Consider the following 24870-nt stretch of genomic DNA (forward strand, 5'->3'; position numbering starts at 1 on the left):
GGGGGAAGATGTTTTCTGTGTTTTTCCACAGACTATCCTGGACTCTTCTTGTGTCTGATTAGACCAAGAGACTACCAGGTTCCCTCTCATAGTCCTGGCTCTTTTTCTTTTACAGTCATGAGGCTTGAACTCAGGTCCTGGGTACTGTCCCTGAGCTCTTTTGCTCAAGGTTGATGCTCTACCATTTGAACCATAGTGCCATTTCCAGCTTTTCCTTTTCATGTAGATCTCTGATATGTCCAGTGCTGTGCCTGCAGGGAGGCACTCACCCCACAGACAGAGCCACCTCTGCCGTGACTGTGACTGCCCACAACCCTCACACCCAATCCTTGCACATCCCTCAACTCCAGTTTTAGCTCCTCTTGGACTGGGTGTCCATCCTACCCCTTCCTACACTCACAAAGGGTCTACAATTGTCTTCCCAGGGTCCTTTCTTCTGCCAGCCAGAGTACAGACTGTGCACATCTTGACGATCACAGAGCTCAAAGCCAAAGGCTGAGATGCAGAAGGGGGTGACCCAGTAGCTGCACAGAGCCCATGGATCATCCTGTGCATCCCCCAGCCTGTGACTTCCCCCACCCCCTTGGCAGGGAAGCTCCATGCCCACATCCTGATCCCTGGTCCCCTCCAATTCCATTCTCCCTTGGATTTTGCAGACTGTCTAAGATCAGGATCTAAAATTGTATTCATCACTTTATGTCCTTATCACTGATTTGCTTCTCTCTGTGGAGAAGTTGCCCCAGGAGAAGAAATATGCACTTCATGTGAGTGTTGGACAGGGCAGGAGGGCTCCCTAGGATCAGAAGCCACAGGAGGGGTGCAGATGGGGGAATGCTAGGGGCCCAGGGGACAGTGGGAGTTAGGGCACAGTTGGTTCCTTCTGCAGGGTTGACACCACTTCACAAACCCAACAGAATGAGGTTCACATTACAGATGTCAGAGACAGTGCAGATTGCCAATGGGCGCAGGGTTCACTGTCACCCCCAGATGCTGGCTGCATGCTGGGATGCACTCAGAGATGTTTTCAAGATCAGATAATGAGGATGTTGCAGGGTGTAACCATTCTTTTCAGATGGCTCTCTAGCTCTCTTGAGCTTCATCTCTATCTTTGGCTTTTTCTTGGCAGTTAACTGGAAAAGAGTTCAATGGACTTTCCTTTCTGGACTGGCTTCAAACAGAAGCTATGCACAGTTTTCAAACCATACCCTAGTGAAGAAGGGAAGCTTGATCTGGTGCTTAACTGGGTTGCACTTTGGCTCCGTTTGCTATGCCTCACGGGAGGGGGCTCATCATTTGTAGACTAAGATCTCATGACCTTCAAAGCCAAATGCTACCTTAAAGTTCAGGGTCCCAGCGTATGTGTTGGGCCGCGGTGAATACATTCTCTGTTATGCTGGGTCATCAAACCATGTTTTAAGCTGGAAGTAGGCAGTGCCACATTTGACAAGAACATCTGCTAGAGATTGTCACCTCATGAAAGCAGATTCTAAATTTGTATTCCATTTCCTGTGGTGGAGAAATCCCCTCCAACTTAGACAGGCTCACATCTACCTGCAGGTCACACTCCTAATGCACCCTTGAGTGTCCTCATGGTATTGGGATCTAAGTTTGAAGGGAATGCTGCTTTAGTACATGAATTAGCTGGACAAGTGATGACAAACGTGTTGGGGATTAATATGAGAACAATTTAAGAAGCCCAGGAGGAGCATCAACCTGGCCCTCTGTGGTGCTATAAATCTGATAGGATGTTCGAGACTGAGAAACAATCACATGGCTTTGTGTTTGGCATCCAGACAAGTGAGTGCATGTCTTAGCTGTCAGCCAATACAGAGGAGGACATGAATAAGTGGGTGGAAAGCATCTGTCAGACCCCTGTCTGGGGGCAGGTGGAGAGAACATAGGAAGGTAGATACCATGGCTGTGGTGGGGCCAAAAAAATGGTAAAAGAGGCAAAGGAACCAGGTACTGGTAGCTCAAGACTGTCATCCTAGCTACTCAGGAGTTTGAGATCTGAGGATCACAATTCAAAGCCAGCCCAGGACAGAAACTCCATGAGACTCTTATCTGCAATAAACTACTGAATGCAAGAAGCTCAAGCTCAGTGACAGCATCCAGGCCTAGCGTTCAAAACCCAGGACTGGCAGAAAAAAGTATCAAAGGACAAGAAGCTGGCCAAAAGTTAGAGGGACTCTGTCTTGACAAACAATACAATGGTAAGTTGCACTCAGAAAACTTGCACAAAATCTGGAAATGCCTGAGACCTATCTATGTATGTTTCCTGTTTGTCTAAATACATATGTTTATGCATTTATATATTAGTATTGAGAGACAGATCAATACATATGAATATACATATATACATAGCCAGACACTTATGGGTGGGTGGTATACTGTGTGAGAGTTTGTGTTTGTGTTTTGTGGATGGCTATCTCTGTTTAAGAAAGATAGAAAATATGTAAATATCTTTAAAAAAACTTGATAAAATATAGAGAGACATAAGCTCTTGAGGGAATCTGAAATGACAAGATTATTCACAGGCACGTTTATCCTTATGGATTCCTCAGCAAGTTTTAATTTTTTTCATTATTTTCTTTCTTTTTTTGAACCAGTGCTAAGGATTTCTCTCAGGGACCAGGTGCTGCCAATTACTAATTTTCTCATGGCTGCTACAAGAGGAACTGAGCCACAGTTCCACTTTTGCCTTATTTATTCGTGCTTAACTGAAGATAAAGATTTCTATCAGTGACTTTCTTTCAGGGGCTGGATTCTAACGAGGATCCCCAGACCTCAGCCTTCTCTATAGCTACAATTAACAATATGAGAACCCAGCACTGGGTTCCAATGCACAGGGCAAGAAATTGAGTGAATCTCTCAACTCCAATTAGCTATAATAAGCTACAAGTGAAAGACCAATACCTGACAGGAAAAGATGCTGAGGGTTATCACACAGGCCCTATGAGTAAGTCCTAAACCCTGTACACATGTGTGCATGCACACATTGGCAGATACACACACACATGCACACACACAATATCTCAGGCAATATTGTATTTTGAATTAATATCCAAAGATTGGACAACAGGATAGCAAGTAATAAAATCTGTTTTTCTTGTCTACATTGAGGGAAAGGGATAAGTCACAAGATGCAGAAGCGAAGAATTCAGAGGCAAATGCTGTGAGTGAATAACTTGTAAAAAGCACATTTCTTTTCTTTTCTTTTCTTTTGTTTTTTTCTGCCATTCCTGGGGCTTGAACTCAGGGCCTGAGCACTGCTCTTGGCTTTTCCCAAGTCTAGCCCTCTGCCACTTGAGCCACATTGCCATATGGATTTTTATATCTGTGTGATATTAAGGACTCAAACCTAGATCTTCATGGATGCTAGGCAAGCACTCTACCACTGGGCCAAACTCTAAACCCCGATAAAGTATTTATAATTAGTCATCATCATCATATCAAAATATCCTTTCTCCTACAAAGAATGAACAGTTATCTATGTCTGTAAGACTTTTTTTATGTCACCAATGCTTCTGTGATTTTCCGACTTGCATTTTTACAGATGACAGCACAGATATTCATCAGGAAGAAAAATAAATTAGGATACAGAAACCTAACAACGTCCTAGTAGATTGAGGTGAAAAATATGTGCAAGGTGGCCTGGGTTTTTCATCTATTTGTAGAGTGCTTGGCTACCACACGAAAAGACTCCGGTTTGATTCTGCAGTACCATATACATAGAAAACGCTGGAAGTGGTGCTGTGGCTTGTTGGGACAGCTATAGCCTAAAGAAAGCCTAAGAACAATGGTCAGGCTCTAAGATCAAGTCCCAGGACTGGCAAAAAATGTGCAAGAGGCAAAATGCAAGCTGAGAAGGCACTGTGAAGCAAAATGTCTTGTGAAGGGTAAGGGGAATAGTGACAGTTAAGTTTGGATATTACCTAAGAAAGGCTCCTTGAGCCTGAGACCAGGCTAGCACTTATGCCTAGTTAATGACTTGGGATTTGAACAAAAAGGTGTGCTGTTTACTACATCCATATGTGAGGTGGGAAGGGAGATTCAGCCTCCAGTATGTCTTTGGGGAGGTCTTCTGTGAGCAAGGAGCTTTGGTCATTGGGCCTTGAAAGGTGACCCTACCTACCTCACAATGGAACAGAATATGGAAACCTGGTAACCAAGACACTGTATGTGACAACCAGCTCAAGCCAGTTCCCTTGGCCTGTGGCTCAGGAGGAAGAAAGATGTTGCTGTGCTGTTGCCAAAGGTCAGGAGGCTCGGATCTCAGGCATGAGAGATATTGATGTCTCACTTGAAGAAGTAGATGCTGGATCAGTGCCAAGCCAAAATTCCAGTATATCAGGCATTTCTCTAGGAAGAAAGCCAGGAAACTCCAGGGCAACTCAGATGAGGTATATTGAGAGGAAACCTATTTGAACCCATCATCCTGCCCACACACTACAACCTTCTTGTGTGCTTTCAAGTGACTCTACTGAGATTAGAGTGTGTCATTTCCAATCTACTCTATTCCAGTTCCTCTGTGTGAAGTGTGGTCCCATTCCTACGTTTGAAATATCCACTGTTTTGCCAACATAGTGTGATGGTAAGTCAGCTCAGACTCTGAATGAGCCTTGTAACCTATGGATCCTGGAGGAAGGCCTGTTGGAGATGCTGCTGACAAAGCTGATCCCTGCCTACCAGAAAGGTGATCTCTTTTATGTGGGAAATTTTCTGCACAATTTCAAATAGTGGAGGACAATGTAGTAGTTACTGGAAATTCTCTTGAAAAAGTGAGTGTTCCCCCTCCAAACCCAGGTTTGCTCACCCCTCCTGGCCAAGTCTTGGAATACTTTGCTCCTCTATGAGCCTGTTTGTTCCACTGGGGTGTTCACAGGGGAGCTAAGCATGATACAAGTGTGCAAACTACTTTATTATGACTGGGACACCATGCCATTTCATTTCCCTCACAAGCTACTGGAGTCTCAACAGTGTGCTTACTGAGAAGTTGGATTTCAGGCATGAGGAAGTGGCTCCCAACTGCAGCCCTCACCTAGGTGACATCCTAGGAAATCCCATTTCCCAGTAAGAAATGAGGTGTCAGTACTAATGGCGGAGGCCTGTGAAATACTGGAGTCAGAGGAAAAGCTGGGGGTGAATCACTTTTGAGCCATCAGGGAGAGATTGTGATAGCTTTGCCTGTTAGATCCTGAAAGCATTTACATTTTGGTGTGTGGTCCAGTGCTGCCACTTGAACCTGAACCCAGGTCTAAATGCCATCCCTTTGGTGTTCAAAAATTAGCACTGTACCATTTGAGTCATAGGTCAAGTTCTGGCTTTTTGCTGCCTAATTGAAGACAAGTGCCTTTAGACTTTTACTGACTAGACTGGCTTTCCACTGTGATCTTCAGAGCTCAGCCTGCTGGGTGGCTAAGATTAGAGGAATGAGCATTTAGTTCTTTATTTAGAGCATTCACCTATTGATTTATTTAGAGCATTTACTTAGTTAATTTAAGGTGCGTTTACTTTGGACAGATTCATAGAGGCCTCTCTCAGAAGCTTCTGGAAGTGGGGTGTAAAAGTCATCCTGTTCTCGAGTGTCTCTTACCCCCCTCCCAGCACATAAGTGCACATCTCTGCAGGACAGCCACAGCATTAGAGTCCTGCAAGAAAGGGGCTTTTGTAGAAGGCTCAGGATGGAGAGAGAAGGCTCTCACTTTCCTTGTACCGAATGTGCCCACAGCATCATGTGTTCCATCTATACGATGTGAATGGACTTTTACCCCAGTGATTTCTACGAGTTCAAGAACTGCCACACCCTGACACAACTCAAGCTCTATATGAGGCTCCACATGCCGGCTTTGGACCTGCTCTTCTAAACACATAATTTTGACCAGCTGGAGGAATGTGCAACCAGTAAGACCAAGAAAAAGTAGAAGTCCTGGTGTGGGTGCCTCAGAGCCTGTGAGTAGGAAGCCCATGTGGTCTAGATATTGGTTGGCCCTTACTTCTACAGAGCTTGGCAAAATGCCCTTTATGGGTGGTGTCAGCCAGGTAATGTCTGTCCTCTGAAAGGACTCGGGAATAAGCACTCATTAGAAAGACCCTACACCTCCTCAGTGTTCAGTCCAAACTCCAGTTCTACAGGTTCCTCCATTAGATCCTCATGGAAGTTGAGTGACACTTCAACTTTCAGAGTCCACTCTGTCCACTCTGTACCTATTTCCATTCTTAGGTTTGGGTCATCGTGGAAGAGCTTATCCTGAACTCCGGATGAAATACCCACCAATGGAGCTGGTGACTGATGGAGACTGAGAATCATCACTGCACTCAAGAAAGCATGGGCCTTCTGTAGAAATTACCAAACAGGTTTAAAGTCCTGTGGATATACCTTTTGCTCTGAACCCCATGTGTGACACAGTTGAACCTGCAGATATTACGGATGAACAAAAAGAGCAGCCAGATTTCCTTCCGTTTCCTTTCACACTCCACCCAGAGTCAGTCCATCTGAGTCAGAGTAACACTCCACTTATTGTGCAAGCTGAAGGGGCACACGCTGGGCTCATGGAAAATGTCCCCATGGGAAGCAGCAAGTGTACTCTCAATACTGGATTCATTGGAGGAAAATGAATCCATCCTCACAGAATATCCAGACCCATCCATCTCACTAAAAGAGACTCAATCTCCATTCGACAAACCAGAATCCATCCCCCTCTTAACTCAGGAAGGACATTCTGTTTCTCATGAGGAAGGAGACCCTTCTGAAGACTCTGAAGTAGAATTACTGTCTGAAGGCAACTTGGAGGCCAGTCTGGATTTAGAGCTTCCCTGTCCCCTTCCTAAAAAGACATCTCTTTATCTTGCTCTCATGATTCTTGTCAAGTATTCATTGTATTTACTTTGCTAACTATTAAACTCTCATTGTTAATATTATGGTGTGCAGTTCTTCAGTGCTTATTATACTGTGTTTTATTTTCCACTTATAATGTGAGACCTCAGACACATAGGTCCTGGGTGGGCCAAAAACCAGACAGGTCTGGTCCCATAGAAGACAACCTTACTGGATATACAGGGAACTATGAAATGCATGGAATCACCAGGAATCCAGGCCAGGCCTCCATGGAAACACAAGTCAGCTACCAAAGCTTAAGGACAGAGCAGATGCCTGGAAATGTGTTTTGTCAATCGGGAGAAGTGCCAGAGTAACTGTAATATTATGTGGGACTCTGTTCTGTGAGTTCAAGTCTGTTTATATATCCATTGTGCTTTGTACAAATATTTAAGAAAATTAAAACTCCACAATAGCATCAAAAATCTACTTTGGATTTGAATGTGGCCTAGTTGTAGAGTGCTCGCCTAGTATACAAGAAGACCTTGATTCAATTCCTCGGCACTGCATACACAGAAAAAGCAGATGGGGCACTGTGGCTCAGGTGTCAGAGTGCCACCCTTGAACAAATATGGCCAAGGACAGTTCCTGGTCCCTCAGTTCAAGCCCCAGAACAAGCCAAACAAGAAATCATACCATTTTCCACACATTTGGAAATAAATCTGTTTTATCTAACCCTACTTCTTTTTTGCCAGTCCAGGCTGTGTGCCACCAAGCCAAACTACTGGCCCCCAACCTTACTATTTTGAATCATTTAATTTTTTAACATAATCATATTTCATGCTGTCTGTATTAATACCATAAACAGTATGCTTAGTGTAATAATGTTAAAGGTAAAACATAAGAAATTAATAACTAAAATTACTTTTTTATTAGTTATATAGCATTACTACAATTTTATGAGAAAAATTACCTAGAATGTTTATTTTAGAGTTCAAGTAATCCATTTTGATAAATATATCAACCTACATCATTTATTTGAAACATTTTAAACTATTTTTTTCAGGAATGAAAATACATATATATTTGTTGTAAATGAAATTTATGACTTGGGGCAAGGGAAAGAGAAAAGGGGGAGGGGGTAACAGTGTTTACAAGAAATGTACTCATTACATATGTAACAGCAATCTCTTTGTATATCACCTTGACAACAAATTTTTTGAAAAGTACAATAAGTTTAAATGACTACTTTGGGCAGAATTTTTTTTGCCAGTACTGGGCTTAGACTCAGGACCTGAGCACGATCCTTGTTTTTGTTTTTGTTTATTCTTAAGGCGCAAGTTCTATCACATGTGCCACAGCACCACTTTTATTTTTTTTATCTATGTTGTGCTGAGGAATTGAACTTGGGTCTTCATTCATGCTCGGCAAGAACTCTTCCACTAGGCTTAACTTATGGCCCCAGTGGGAAGGAAGTTTTCCATAAAATATGTAGGAAATATGTACACTAAGGAAAAGCCATCAAAAATAGAAGAAAAATTATATACTTAGATAACAACATGCCAGTATTACGGCAGATCTCTGTAATTCTAGCTTCAAGAGTGGCCTATTTGGACCGGGAGTTGGCTGGCTGAAGTAAAGTGCTATCCTTGAGCAAGCCCTAGGACAGTGCTCTGGCCATGAGTTGAAGCCATAGGACATGCAAAAAATAATAATTTAATGCCCGTGACTGGTGGCTCACCCTGGTAATCCTAGCTACCCTGGAGGATCGAGGTTCAAAGACTGCCCAGGCATAAAAATCTGTGAGAATCTTATTTCCAAATAATCCAGAAAATTCAAAATGACAATGTGCCTCAAGTGGTAGAGCTCTTGCCTTGAGCTGAAGAGCTTAAGGTAAACATCCAGGCCCAGAGTTCAAGTCCTATGTGTGAAAAAAAGAAAAAGAAAGCCCTTATCTAAGGCTGGAGTGCACACTAGTGGTAGTTTGCTTGCCTAGTATGCACAAAGCCTTGTGTTCATTTACTCTCTACCACTTACACCAAAAAAAAGCTGGAAATGATCTCAGAAGTTTGGGTTCTGAGGATCACAGTTCAAAGCCAGGCCAGACACTAAAGTCCATGAAATTCTTACTTCCACTTAAGCACCAGAAAACCAGAAGTGACACTGTGGCTCAAGGTGTTTAAGGTTGTAGCCTTGAGCTGAAGAGCCCAGGGACACTGCCCAGGTGCACAATTAAAGTCTTACAACCAAAAGAGAGAGAGAAAGAGAGAGAGAGAGAGAGAGAGAGAGAGAGAGAGAGAGAGAGAGAGACAGAGAGACAGAGAGACAGAGAGAGACAGAGAGCGACAGAGAGAGAGACAGAGAGAGACCGAGAGAGAGGCAGAGAGAGAGGCAGAGAGAGAGAGAGAGAGACAGGCAGACAGACAGAGACAGACAGAGACAGAGAGACAGAGACAGAGACATCAAACAGTCAGGCACTGTTGGCTGAAGCGTGTAATTCTACCTACTATGGAGGCTGAGATTGGAGGATCTTGGTTCAAAGCCCAAAGCCAGCCTGGACACATATGTTTGTGAGACTTACATCACCAATTAACTACCAGAAACCAAAAATGGAGCTGTAGAGGAAGAGCGCTAGCCTTGAGCTGAAGAGGTCAGGGACAGTCAAGGCCCAAAGTCCAAGCACCATGACGAATCAATAATAAAAAAAGAAGATAGCTAATAGTAATGATGAATAATTTTGGGCTGGGAGTTTGGCCTAGTGGTAGAGTGCTTGCCTAGCATGCACGAAGACCTGGGTTCAATTCCTCAATATCACATACATAGAAAAATGCTGGAAGTGGTGCTGAGGCTGAAGTGGTAGAGCCCTAGCCTTGAGAAAATATAAGGACAGTGCTCAGTCCCTGAGTTCAAGCCCAGGACTGGCCAAATCAAAAGTAGTAGAGCACTGGCATTGAACTGAAGATCTGAGGAACAGCCCAGGCACAGAGTTCAAGCACCGCAAACAACAACAACAAAATCTATGAAATGGCAGTGGTGGTTTTAAGCTAAGCAAAAATAGAGTAGAAATTGGTAAAATACATATTTGTGTGTAAGCAAAATAGCCAGTCTTATACATTAGAACAGGATAGCAACTTGAAAAAAAAATTTGTTTTCCATCTCACTAGGTCCTGTCTCTTAATTTATTCAAGTAAGTAAAATGCTGCGTTTTACAATCATTGCTCTGAATATTAGGAAATCATAATATCTCTCATTAACCAACAAAGACCAGGAAATGGGGCTGTTCAAATGGCAGAGTATCAGGCAAGAGAAGAAAAAATTGAAGTAAGAACTTGAAGTTCTTGATCCAGAACCTGCATAGTAACAGAGCAGCAGCCTGGTGATGGTACCTCACACCTATAATCTTAGCTACTCAGGAGGCTAAGATCTGAGAATCAAAGTTTAAAGCCAGCCAAAGTACCCAGTTAACTGCCAGAAAAACCAGAAGTGGCACTGTGGCTCACAGATTAAAGCAGTAGCATTAAGCTGAAGAGCTCAGGGACAGTGCCCAGGCCCAGAGTTCAAGCCCCACAATTGACAAAAATCAAACAAGCAAACAAAACACACAAAGAAGCCTGCAGACCACAGTGGTTCTGCTGAGTCTCTTCTCTATGGGGATCAGGAAATATTTCACTTTTTCTGTCTCTTCCCATCTCAACATTCATACTAAAATAAGACTGTGTTGAAAGTTTCAATTTATAAAAATGTTTTTCATGAAGCACCCTGAAATATTCATCGCTTATATCTCAATTGAAGATAGTTGATTTGGGGCTGCATTGGTACAGTGCTAGCCTTGAAGAGAAAACGCCAGGGATAGAGCTGAAGCACTCAGTTGAAGACCCAGTGCCAACACACAAAAGAAATTATGCACTTTATACATATTTTCTAATTTCTTAATGAATTTTTCAGTCTGTATAAATATAGGGTACATTCCTTGTTACTTAAGTAAGATTGCTCTTTTTTTTCTTTTTGCCAGTCCTAGGGCTTGGACTCAGGGCCTAGACATTTTCATGGGACTCGCTTGCCCAAGGTGAGTGCTCTGCCTCTTGAGACACAGCGCCACTTCTAGCTTTTTTCTGAGTATGCGGTACCGGTGAATAGAACCTAGATCTTCATGCATTCTAGGTGAGCACTCTACCATTAGGCTACATTCCCAGGCAGTGAGATTCCGCTTACAGTCATTGTATGTTCACAGAGTTTGATCTCACACACTGTAGGGCCCTGGTTGGCTTTGACCTGTGATCCTAAGCCCTGAGCCTCCTAAGTAGCTGAAATTAAGTTGTGAGCCAGCATGATGGCTTCCATTCTTTTTTCTACAAAAATATATGTAGTTATCTAAAATACATCTATAGCTGAAAAAAATGAATCTCTCCCAAACAAATCTTCAAAGAAACAACCATCCTATTAAAAGGTGGGCTAAAGACTTAAAAGAGTATTCTCTGAAGAAAAAATTAAAATGGGCTTTAGACACATGAAGAAATGCTCCATATCTCTAGCAATAAGGGAAATGAAAATCAAAATAACTTTGAGATTCCACCTGACTCCAGTCAGAATGGCCATTATCAAAAAATCTAATAAGAGATACTGGTGGGGAAGTGACCAGGGGGGATCACACCTACACTGTTGGTGTGAGTGTAAACTCGTTCAACCACTAGGGAAAGCAGTGTGGTGGTTCCTCAAAAGACTGAACATAGAGCTCCCCTATGATCCAGCAAATCCTCTACTTGGCATCTACCCAATTGTCCAGAAAAAAGGACATACTAAATCCACTAGCACAATGATGCTCATTGCAGCACTATTTACCATAGCAAAGCTATGAAACCAACCCAGATGCCACTCAGTAGATGACTGAATCAAGAAGATGTGGTACTTATACACAATGGAATGCTATGCTGCCATCAGAAGGAAAGACATCGCCCCATTTGTAAGGAAATAGAAAGACTTGGAAAAATTCATATTAAGTGAAGCATGCCAGACCCAAAGAAACATAAGCTCAATGGTTTCCCTCATTTGTAACAATTAGTTCACATCTAGGACTCTCCTAGCAGAGGATTACAGTAACTCAAAAACCTAGGTATATAAGGTCATATAGGATGAGACTAAATGAAAGGATCTCTAGGATATGGGAACAAGAGCTATATCTTGTGTCATCGTTGCTCTTAATCTTGTGTGATTTTTGTCCTTAAACTACTATGTTATTTCTCATCTCTTATTTTGCCCTTTGGTTAATGTCAGATTGTTACTGTATCTGATTTTTTCCCTGTCATATTGTATATATGTTTATTTGTTTATGTCAAATAGGAAAGGGAAGGGGGGAAACAAGATGATTGGGAAGGGGAGGGGAGAGGGAACTGGGGACAAAAACATGTGGAGTGGAATAAATGTGTGAGAAGTAATGCAGTCCACTACCTGTAAATGTAATCGTAACCCCTCTATACATTACCCTGAAAATAAAAAAGAGACTATAAAAATATCTGTAGAAAATGAGGCTGGATGATGGAAACAACCAGATGCCCTACTACAAAAAATGTGATACACGCACGCACACACACACACACACACACACACACACACACACACACACACACACACAATGTAATGATACATAGCCAAACGACAAGATAAAATAATGGCATTCTCGCGGAAATGGATGAAAAGGAAAAAAATCATATTAAGTGAAGTAAGCCAAACTCAAAGGAACATAGGCCCAAGAGTCTCCCTCATTTGTCAAATTCAGTAGAAACCTTGGGCTCTGCTACCAGAGATTTATAATAGAACAAAATCTAGAGACATCGTGACAAATAGTATGACACTAAATGTAAGGACCTCCAAGATAAAGAAACAAAACTCATATAATGAGTGATTGTTGTCCTTAATGAACTATGTCATCTCTTCTCTCTTTTGCTATCCCTTGGTTATATCATATTGTTACAATATTTCTCCTTGTTGTTTTCTGATATATTTCATATGTGCCTAATTGGTTATTTGAAATTGGATAGGGAAGGGGGGAAATGAACATGAGTGGGGGTAGGGGAAGGGAAATGGGGACCATATCATTACATGGGGTATCAAAGTTTGAGAAGTAATGCACCTTCTATCTGGTGAATATAATGTAACCATTCTATAAATTACAATAAATATAAATACATAAAAAGAAGATCTGCATAGGAAAAAATAATAATGGCATTTTTGGGGTAGTGGATGAAATTAGAGTGAATCCTGTTGAGTGAGATAAGTCAAGACCAAGGAACAAAAGGTACATGGTATCCTTAATATATAGATATTAGTTTCAAACAGGAGTAGAGCGGTGATTGAACAGTTGATACCCAAAGTTCTGGACATAATTTTGGAGATATAAACATAACTACATAGACATAAAAATCTAGGATAGACTATACACTCTATAGACATGTGTTTTATTATAGATTAATCTGTATCTATGACATACAATGACTCAGCTTAATTTTTACTATATGCTAAAATCTATGTGCCAGTGATTGTATAGCGATTCCCTTCTTGAATACTTGTTGGTTAAACATGACATTTGAAATATGATGTAAAATTCAATGTTAATAAATTTTTTTAAAAAGAGGCTAGAAGTAAATACCACTAATGTACTTGCTCTAAGTGGTACAGAAATTTTCTTAATGAATCAAGGGGTTTTATTACATCTTTATGCAATTATTTTAGTTCTGAGTGTTCTACACTCAATGATACTTCTGGAAAGATGATATAGCTGACTGTGTAGATGGTATGAAGACATACTGGCCTAAATGTAGAATAAAGCATTGGTAAGTGGCTGTTAGCTGTCCAAATTCTACTGGAATATGTGGAATGAATTTATTAAGCACAATGCAGGCTCTTAGTCAGATCAGGATCAAGATTATGTGGTTCCATCAGATGAATGAGGAAAGATCAGAAAAATCTACTAAGATATCCAGATATATTTTTTAAACTAAGGTATCTGGACTCCTTTTTTTTGTTTCTTGGTGGGGAGGTTGAACTTTGGACCTGGGCAAGGTCTCTTAGTTCTTTTTCCTCAAGGCTAATGCTGTACCAGTTTTAGCCACAACTCCACTTAGTTTTTGGGTGGCTAAGTGGAGAGAAGAATCTTACAGGTTTTTTTTGTTTTCGTTTTTTTGCTTGCAAAGGCTTTGATTCACCTTCTCCCTGGCTAGTAGAATGACAATTAAGACCCTCCAGCGCCTGGCTAGTGATTTTTTGAAAATTGGACTTTCTTCCAAATCACGTAACTGGTTCCTAGCAAAGTTTTGAAGCCTGACTTAAATGTGACAGATTTTTGTCACTTGGAGACACTCTGTGCTGAACGTTAGTAATCTACCAGCTGAGTCACAGTGGCACTTCCAGTTTTTGTTTATGTGGTGCTGAGGAATGGAATCCAGGGTTTCATACATGCTAGGCAAGCTTCATTTTCAGCCCAAGGTTTTATGTTTTGTTTTTTCAGTGTTGTTGATTCTAAGTTACTGTATGATGTTCTTTCATTTTCTTTGCTTTTTACCTCTTTTCTTCTTTTTCCCTTTAGTTTTATTCTCTGTAGTCACTGTGTTGAATTCGGGTACCCTGTGTCTTGTACATAGGTTTAGGTGATTTGGGGAATGGAGAGGGTATAATAAAATGGTAAAAAAAAAAAAAAACAAAGGAAAAAGGGTGATCCAATTGAACAGTGATACTTGGAAGACACTAAACGGAAATGAACTGAACAATCTGGGTGGAGAGGGGGCTGAGGGTAGGAAAACAGAGAAAAATGAGGGAGGGGATAACAATTTTCTTAAGAAATGTGTTCATTACTTATGTAACCGTATGCCAACTATATATTGACTTAACAAAAAAAATTAACTTAAAAAATAATTTAGCCAGGTATGGTGGCTCACACTTGTAAATGTAGCTACTCAAGAGGCTGGGATCCAAGGATAGCTGTTCAAAGTCAGCCTGGGCACTGAAGTCCATGTGACTCTTATCTCCAATTAACCACAAGAAACCCAGAAGTGGCCCTATGGCTCAAGGGATAGGGCAGTAGTCTTGAGCTGAAAAGCTCTGTGACAAGACCCAGTTGCAGAATTGCAGTCCCATGACTTGAATGATGAATGATACTAGCCAGGCTCTGTGCGCTCACACTTGGAATCCTATCTACACAGAATCAGGTTTGAATCCAGCCCAAACAAATTGCATGATATTCTGATTTACAGTTCATTACCAAAAATCTGGAGGTGGAGCTGTGGATCAAGTGGTAGAACACTAGCCTGAAGCAAAAAAAAATTTAAGGACAGTTGCCAGGCCCTGGTTTCAAGTCCCAGGACTTGCATAAAACAAACAAAATGTGACGTTGAGTCCTCCATCATTTGGTGCTATAGTTCAATATTCTTGATATGCGTCTTAGAAATTAAGTCCCTAGCAAATACTCTCCCCTGAAATTCTGCTTCATAGCTGATTCATAGAATTTCAGCGTCATTACTATCACCTTCCCGTTAGCATAGCAGTCTACTACTGAAAATTTGAACAAAATTTTGAGTAATCCTAATAAATCTGTGTATCATCTGCACACACATCAAATCAGCAGCAGCTATGATCTACTATTATCTAAATGTCTTTAATCCCTTCTTGAGTTAATGAGCCTTAAAGAGTAAAAAATATGAAATAGTTATGAAACTAACAGTCACCATTCTTCTACCTAATATTGTAATATAAGTTTATAAATGCAAGGAGTATTCTGAAGTGTGCAGAAGATAGATTCTAATTATAATATTCTCATGAAGTATAGTTTTTAAGAAACATGTTGCTTGCTTTGGGAAAGCAAAGGCAAGGAAAATGATATAAGTAAGTTCCCTATTTATCAGAAGGAAAATACTATTGGGTTTAGATCAACTTTCATTCATTCCGTGCTGATGAAACAAATATTTGCAATTCCTGAGGCCAATCACTTCATTGTGATGCACAATCAGCCAGCTTAGATCAATCTTCCAAAAAAGGAAAGGAACAAATGAGAAGCAATTAAGGTTTCCAAAATGAACCAGGTGATGTTGGCAGCTCACACTTGTAATTCTATCTTCTCAAGGCCTGAAATCCAAGGATCTGGATTAAGTCTGTCTGTTATGAAAATATTCCTGTCTGAAACATCATCTCTGTTATCACACCCCAGCTGATACACTCTGCTCAACAGGTTCCAAACACCAAAGTACATCTCCTATCTGAAATACTAGCAAACGTACTCACACATTATTTCCTCTTTGGGAGATAGTTGAAACATGTACCAGAAACATTTCCCTGGCTTCAGAGTGGAAGTGGAAATATACACTCACTGTAAGCCCATCTAGTAAATTACAGTCAATCATCTTTCCTCACATTTTGTTAGTTAAATTGAACAATGAGTGTATGGATCAGAAGCGATGTGTATGAGCATACAGGTTGTAAAAGTACTGTAATCATAGCTACTCAAGATAAGCTGAGACCTGAGGATTCCAGTTCAAAATCAGCCATGCAATAAATTCCATAAGATTTTTACCTTTAATTAACCAGCAAAAAACAGAGCGTTGAATTGTGATTAAAATGCCACAGGCCTAAGCTTTGCATAAAAGGGGTAAGGGGTAGCATTCAGGATGCCCACTCTCTCCACTCCTTTTTAACATCCTACTAGAATTCCTAGGCAGTGCAAAAATCAGACGGGTGGGGGTGTGGTTTTGGAGGGAAATGGGTACCAAGACATGTGAAAGGCTATCAATGTATGTGAATTAATGCACTTTCTATCTGGCAAATATCATGTATTCCTTTTACTAATTACAATAAAAAGAATTTAAAAAAAATAAAGTTGTAGTGTGTGGGGAGGATGATGGGGTCAAATACATTTCTTCTTAGAAATATACCTCATCTGGTTGCCCTGGATTTTCCTGGCCTTCTTCTTAGACAAAGGACTGTTATACTGGATTTGTGGCTTGGCAATGATCTAGCATGTACATCTTCGAGTAAGACATCCACAACTTCCATGCCTGAGACTTGAGTTTCCTGACCTTTGGCAACAGCACAGCAACATCTTTCTTCCTCCTGAGCCACAGGCCAAGTGAGCTGGCTTGAGTTGGTTGTTAGTTACAGTGGCTTGGTTACCAGGGTTCCATATTCTGTTCCATTGTGAGGGAGGCAGGGTCACCTTTCAGGGCCCAATGACCAAAGATCCTTCCTCACAAAAGACCTCACCAAAGACATACTGGAGGCTGAATCTCTCCTCCAATCTCACTATATACATGTGGATGTAGTAAACAGCACACCTTATTTGTCCAATCCCAATGTCTTCCACTAGGCCCAACTACCAGTCTGGTCTCAGGCTCAAGGAGCCTTTCTTAGGTAAGATCCAGACTTAAGGGTCAATATTGCCCTCATCCTTTACAAAACATTTGCTTCACACTGCCTTCTCTGCCTGCATTTTGCCCCTTGTCGAACTTTTTTTGTTTTTGCTAGTCTTGGGACTTGACCTCAGAGTGTGAACATTGTTCTTGGACTTTCTTTGGGCTTTAGCTGTCCCACCAAGCCACAGCACCACTTGCAGCGTTTTCTATGTATGTGGTAATGAGGAATCAAACGTGAGTCTTTTTGCGTGGTAGCCAAGGACTCTACCACTAGGTCAAACACACAGGGCATCTTCACATATTTTTGACGTCAATCTACTAGGATGTTATTAGGTTTCTGTATCCTAATCAATTTTTTCCTGATGATTAGCTTTGCTGTCATGTGTAAAAAATGCAAGAGGGAAAAACACAGAAGAATCAGTGAATTTTAAAACAAAGCATTACACACATAGATAAGTGTTCATTCTTTGTAGGAGAAAGGATATATTGACATGATGATGATGACTTTATAATTACTATGTCAGGCTTGAGAGTTTGGCATAGTGGTAGAGTGCTTGCCTAGCATCCATGAAGATCTGGGTTTGATTGCTCAGTATCACATAGATAGAAAATCTAGATGTGGCACTGTGGGTCAAGTGGCAGAGGGCTAGACTTGAGAAAACCCGAGGACAGTGCTCAGGCCCTGAATTCAAGCCCCAAGACTGGCAGAAAGATAAAAGAAAATAAAAATGCTTTTTACGAGCTAATTCACTCACAGCATTTGCTTCTGAAATCTTCGCTTCTGCATCTTGTGAAATAGCCCTTTCCCTCAACGTAGACAAGAAAAACAGATCCATCCCATGGTCCACTGTGAGGCCACTGGTTGGGCTAAGAGCTAGTCGTACAGCAACGCATAAGTTTTATTCTAATACTTTCCAAACTTTGTACTCAAATATGCTACCTACTTACCAACTTAGGTCAGTTATCCTTATGCTATACCTTTTCTTCATTACTACAATATTCTTACACTCCTACGTTAATCCTTTTGTACCTCCCCTGACCTCTCTCATTCTTTTTTTCTATCTCTGGACCTCTGCTCGTCTTTCAACCCTTATACTGCACGGATATACACTTGATTGGCTGTTGAGCAATATTGTATATGTAGGTGGTTAATTATTCTCTAGGCTCAGAGGGACTTAACGACAATAGAGATTGGATTGTGAAGCTTATTGTTTGGGGTATAAATCGCTTATCAGTGGTTGTATTAGACTGGTCTGTAAGTGCACTAAAAGAAAAAGTTAATACCAATCAAAACTTGTGAACATCTAATGTCTGCCAGCTACAGAGATCTAGGTTGGTTATATCTGAAAAAGTATAATCGTATTTAGTAGTAATCTTGCTCCCATTTTCAAATGGGCAGAACAAGAAACTCAAGAAAAATGTCAAATCAAGAAACAACATCCCCCACCAAATGTAAATAGACAATGGAACAGTCACTGGCAAACGTAGATGAGAGTCTTCCAAGTGCTACATAAATGCAATTGATAAACATCATTAATGGAAAATGTGAAAATATAAAGAAAGAGATAATGGAGGAAGCCATAGCTGAACAAGAGGAAAGCAAAAACAAGTTGATAAGTGAAAAAGAAGAAGCCATAAAGGAGGCCATAATAAAGGTTTTTCAAAGAAAGATGGATGAATTCATAGAATCCACAAATAAAAACGTGACCAAACTCCAGCAAATGTCCAAAGAAAATAAAGCTACTGAGCTAACCACTCAAAAGGAAATCAAGGAGATAAAGAAATCCATACATGATCTAAAACAGGAGATGCAAGGCATTAAAAATGAGTAATTAGAAGCAAGGGAGATGAAAAATAAAGTAGATAGCTTTGATAGCAGGATAGACAATGCAGAGGAGAGAATTTCCGGGGCTGAAGATAATTTAGGTATTATAGAGAAAGAACAGAAAATGAGTCAGTCCAAATCTAGGAAATATGAGAGAGCGCTTCAGGAGGTCCAAGATACAATTAGGAAGCCTAATTTAAGGCTAGTTGGTATTGAGGAGGGCGTGGAGAAAGAGGTCAATGGTATTGGAAACTTACTTCAGGGAATCATCTCAGAGAATTTCCCAAATATCCAGAAGGGCAGGCCCATCCAGATACGAGAAGATTTTAGAACCCCAAACAGACCTGACCAGAAAAGAACATCCCACCGCCACATTGTGATCCGAACTGGATCAATAGAAACGAAAGGAAAGATCCTAAAGGTAGCCAGGGAAAAGGGATCACTAACCTACAAAGGCAAACCAATCAGAATAACCCCAGATTTCTCAGCAGAGACCATGCAAGCACGAAGTGACTGGAAGCATATATGTCATGCCCTTATATCAAAAAACTACCAACCAAGAATACTGTAGCCAGCTAAGGTCTCATTCATAATTGAGGGAAAAATAAAAACATTCCATCCCAGGGAAAAGCTGCAACAATATGTCGAAACAAAACCAACACTACAGAGAATTCTCAAAGATGCTCTATACATAGAAAACCAAAATAAATGCAATATAGGGAAAGAAATGGCACCTAAACAGCATACCATCTAAGGACCACAAGAATTGTCAAGACACAGGCCCTACTAAAAGCTTTTAAAAATGGTAGGAACTAATAAATAACTCTCAACCCTAACTCTCAATATCAATGGACTTAACTCTCCAATTAAACGGCATAGGTTGTCTAGTTGGATCAAAAAGCAAGAGCCATCGTTCTGCTGACTTCAAGAGACACATCTTACCCAAAAACAATCATCTTTTGAAAGTGAGAGGTTGGAATAAACTCTATCAAGCTAACTGCCCCCATAAACAGGCTAGAGTTGCCATCCTCATATCAGATACAATAGACTTCAAACTAAAATTAGTAAGAAAATACAAAGAAGGTTACTACATACTACTAAAGGGATCTTTCCTCCCGGAAGACGTAACGATCCTAAATATTTACACACCCAAACCCGGAGCTCCAAATTTCATCAAGCAACCTTTACTTACACTGAAACCATACATAGATCGAAATACAGTGATTGTTGGTGAGTTTAACACACCACTCTCACCTATGGACAGATCAACAAGGCAAAAACTCAACAGAGAAACCTTAGAACTGAACAACTATATAGACCAACTAGATCTAACAGACATCTGCAGAATATTCCACCCAGTAACACCACAATATACGTTTTTCTCAGCAGCACTTGGAACATTTCCCAAAATAGACCACATCTTAGGCCATAAAGCAAACCTGGACTGATTCAGAAACACTGAAATTATTCCATGCACACTCTCAGACCATAGCGGCATCAAATTGGAGCTGAACACACATCTCCACCAAAGAAAACTCTGTAACTCATGGAGACTGAACAACACATTGTTGAATCAAAAACAATGGGTAATCGAAGAGATCAGAACAGATATCCAACTGTTTATGAAATTTAACAATAAGGAGCACACAAATATCAACTCCTTAGGGACACAACAAAGGCAGTACTCAGAGGAAAATTTATAGCGCTGAATGCCTACAACACCAAGTTGGAAAAATGGCAAACCAACTAGTTAATGTCTCACCTTAACCTCCTGGAAAAAGAGCAACAAACCAACCCTAAACTCATTAGGAGAAAGCAAATTATTAAAATCAAAGCAGAATTAAATGATTTGGAATAAAAAAAACTATAGAAAGAATCAACAAAACAAGGAGTTGGTTCTTTGAAAGAATTAACAAAATTGACAAGCCCTTAGCAAATCTTACCAAAAAAAGAAGAGAGCATATGGAAAGAAACAAAATCGCAGATGAAAATGGTAATATCGCGGCAGAAATTACCAAGATACAGAATATCATGAGGGAATACTTCTCAAACCTTTACGCCAACAAATTTCAGAATCTAGAAGAAATGGATGAATTCCTAGACAATATTAACATACCCACACTGAACCAAGAAGAGCTAACCCAACTCAACATGCCTATTTCAAGCTCTGAAATAGAAATGGAAATTAGACAACTTCCACTTAAAAAGAGCCCAGGGCCAGATGGATTCACAGCTGAATTCTATAAGGTCTTCAAAGCAGAGCTCACACCAATACTCCTCAAGCTCTTCAACGAAATTGAAAATGAAGGTTCTTTGCCAAACTCATTCTGTGAAGCCAGTATATCCCTCATCCCCAAACCAGACAGAGATTCATCAAAGAAAGAGATCTATAGACCCATTTCTTTGATGAACATCGATGCAAAACTTCTCAACAAAATACTGGCCAACCTTCTACAACAACTCATCAAAAAATTATACACTATGATCAAACTGGATTCATCACAGGGAGGCAAACCTGGTTCAACATACACAAATCAATTAATATAATTCAACACATCAACAGGAGCAGGGATAAAATCACATGATTGTCTCAATAGATGCAGAAAAGGTATTTGACAAGATCCAAAACCCCTTTATATTAAAAGATGTGGAGAAACTAGGAATCCCTGGAACATTTCTCAATGTAATAAAGGCTGCGTATGAGAAACCCACTGCCAGTATTATACTTAATGGTGAAAATCTAAAGCCATTCCCTCTAAAATCAGGAACGAGACAAGGATGCCCACTCTCTCCACTCCTTTTTAACATAGTACTAGAATTCCTAGGCAGTGCAATAAGGCAAGAAGCAAGCAGAAAGGGGATCCAAGTAGGGAAAGAGGAAATAAAACTATCCCTCTTTGCAGATGACATGATTCTGTATTTAAAGGATCCTATAGACTCTACTCCCAAGTTCCTTGAGCTGACTCAAAGCTTTGGAAGGTTAGCAGGCCATAAAATCAACCCTCACAAATCAACTGCCTTACTTTATGCCAACACTGAGAGGAACGAGGCAATAATGAGGAAAGAAATTCCTTTCACAATAGCTTCAAAGAAAATAAAGTACCTAGCAGTTAGCTTAACTAAGAATGTAAAGACCGTTTAGATGAAAAGTTTAAAACCGTAAAAAAGGAAATTAAATCAGAACTAAGGAAATGGAAAAACCACCCATGCTCCTGGATTGGAAGAATCAACATTGTGAAAATGACAAACTTGCCAAGGGCTATCTACAAATTCAATGTAATACCAATCAACATCCCAATGTCATTCTTTAAAGAAATAGAAGAGGCAATTCAAAATTTCATATGGAATAATAAAAGACCCCGTATAGCAAAAACACTTCTTAGCAGAAAGAACAGCGCTGGAGGAATTTCAATACCAAACTTAATTCTCTATTACAGAGCTATAATTCTCAAAACAGCTTGGTACTGGCACAAGAACAGGCCTGAAGTCCAATGGAGTAGAAATGCGGACCCAGATATTAAACCACAGACCTATGGCCACCTAATCTTTGACAAGGGAGCCAAAAAAATAGAATGGAAGAAAGATAGCCTCTTCAACAAGTTGTGCTGGCAGAACTGGTTAAACACCTGCAGAAAACTGAAGTTGGATCCTTCTTTGTCACCTTGCACTAGAATTAACTCCAAATGGATCAAACACCTGGAGGTAAAAGCTGACACACTGAAAAGTTTACAGGAAGGAATAGGAGATAAACTAGGCTCCTTGGCACAGGTCAAAACTTTCTTAAAAAGGACCAAGAATCACAACAAATCAGAGAAAGGCTGGATAAGTGGGACTGCATTAAACTGCAGAGCTTTTGTATGGCAAGGGATATAGCTAGTAAACTAATCAGGAAGCCTACAGAGTGGGAGAAGATCTTCACCAACCAAACAACGGACAAAGGCCTCATATCTAAAATATATCAACAACTCAAAAAATTGAATCACTCCAAAACTAACCTCCAAAGTAACACCAATCCCATTAAAAATGGGCCAAAGCCTTAAAGAAAGTCTTCTCTGAAGAAGAAACCAAAATGGCCTATAGACACATGAAGAAATGCTCCACATCTCTGGTCATAAAAGAAATGCAAATCAAAACAACTCTAAGATTCCACCTCACTCCAGTTAGAATGGCCAGGATCAGGAAAACGAATGACAACAAATGCTGGAGGGGATGTGGCCAGGAGGGATCACTACAACACTGTTGGTGGGAGTGCAAACTCGTTCAACCACTATGGAAAGCAGTGTGGCAGTGCCTCAAAGGCTAAACATAGAACTCCCCTATGACCCAGCAATTCCACTACTTGGCATTTACCCAACAATCCAGAAACAAGGGCATACTAAACCCACTAGCACAAAAATGTTCATTGCAGCACTATTCACCATAGTTAAGATATGGAACCAACCCAGATGTACCTCAGTTGATGAGTGGATCAACAAGTTGTGGTATTTGTACACAATGGAATTCTATGCTGCTGTCAGAAAGAATGACATCGCCCCATTTATTAGGAAATGGAAAGACTTAGAACAAATCATATTAAGTGAAGTAAGCCAGACTCAAAGGAACTTAGGCTCAGTGGTTTCCCTCATTCGTCATAATCAGTAGAAACCTTGGGCTCTACTAGCAGAGATTGTCAATAGAGCAAAAGGCCATATATAAGGCCATATAATGTGAAGCTAATTGAAAGGACCTCCAGGATATTGACACAAAAGCCATATAATGAATGATTGTTGTCCTTAATGTACTATGTTGTCTCTCATCTCGTTTGCTGTCCCTTGGTTATCCCATATTGGTATAGTATCTCACTTTATCTTATATATTGAATTTATTTGTATTTGGATATTTGAAATTTGATAGGGAAGGGGGGAAAACCAAGACGGGTGGGGGGTGTGGGGTTGGAGGGAAATGGGTACCAAGACATGTGAAAGTGTATCAATATATGTGTATTAATGCACCTTCTATCTGGCAAATATCATCTAACCTTTTTACTAATTACAATAAAAAATGAAAAAAAAGAAAGTTGTAGTGTGTGGGGAGGATGATGGGGTGAAATACATTTCTTCTTAGAAATTTACCTCATCTGGTTGCCCTGGATTTTCCTGGCCTTCTTCTTAGAGAAAGTTCTGTTATACTGGATTTGTGGCTTGGCAATGATCTAGCATGTACATCTTCGAGTAAGACATCCACAACTTTTTTTTTTAACATAAAGGGGTTTTGGATCTTGTCAAATGCCTTTTCCGCATCTATTGAGACAATCATGTGATTTTATCCCTGCTCCTGTTGATGTGTTGAATTATATTAATTGATTTGTGTATGTTTAACCAGCTTTGCCTCCCTGTGATGAATCCAGTTTGATAATAGTGTACAATTTTGTTGGTGAGTTGTTGTAGACGGTTGGTCAGTATTTTGTTGAGAAGTTTTGCATCGATGTTCATCAAAGAAATGGGTCTATAGTCCTCTTTCTTTGATGAATCTCTGTCTGGTTTGGGTATGAGGGATATACTGGCTTCACAGAATGAGTTTGGTAAAGAACCTTCATTTTCAATTTCGTTGAAGAGCTTGAGGAGTATTGGTGTGAGCTCTGCTTTGAAGACCTTATAGAATTCAGCTGTGAATCCATCTGGCCCTGGGCTCTTTTTAAGTGGAAGTTGTCTAATTTCCATTTCTATTTCAGAGCTTGAAATAGGCCTGTTGAGTTGGGTTAGCTCTTCTTGGTTCAGTGTGGGTATGTTAATATTGTCTAGGAATTCATCCATTTCTCTAGATTCTCAAATTTGTTGGCGCAAAGGTTTGAGAAGTAT

This window comes from Megascapheus bottae, unplaced genomic scaffold (assembly GCF_031878675.1).
Source record: "Megascapheus bottae isolate mThoBot1 unplaced genomic scaffold, mThoBot2.hap1 HAP1_SCAFFOLD_63, whole genome shotgun sequence".
NCBI classification, from domain to species: domain Eukaryota; kingdom Metazoa; phylum Chordata; class Mammalia; order Rodentia; family Geomyidae; genus Megascapheus; species Megascapheus bottae.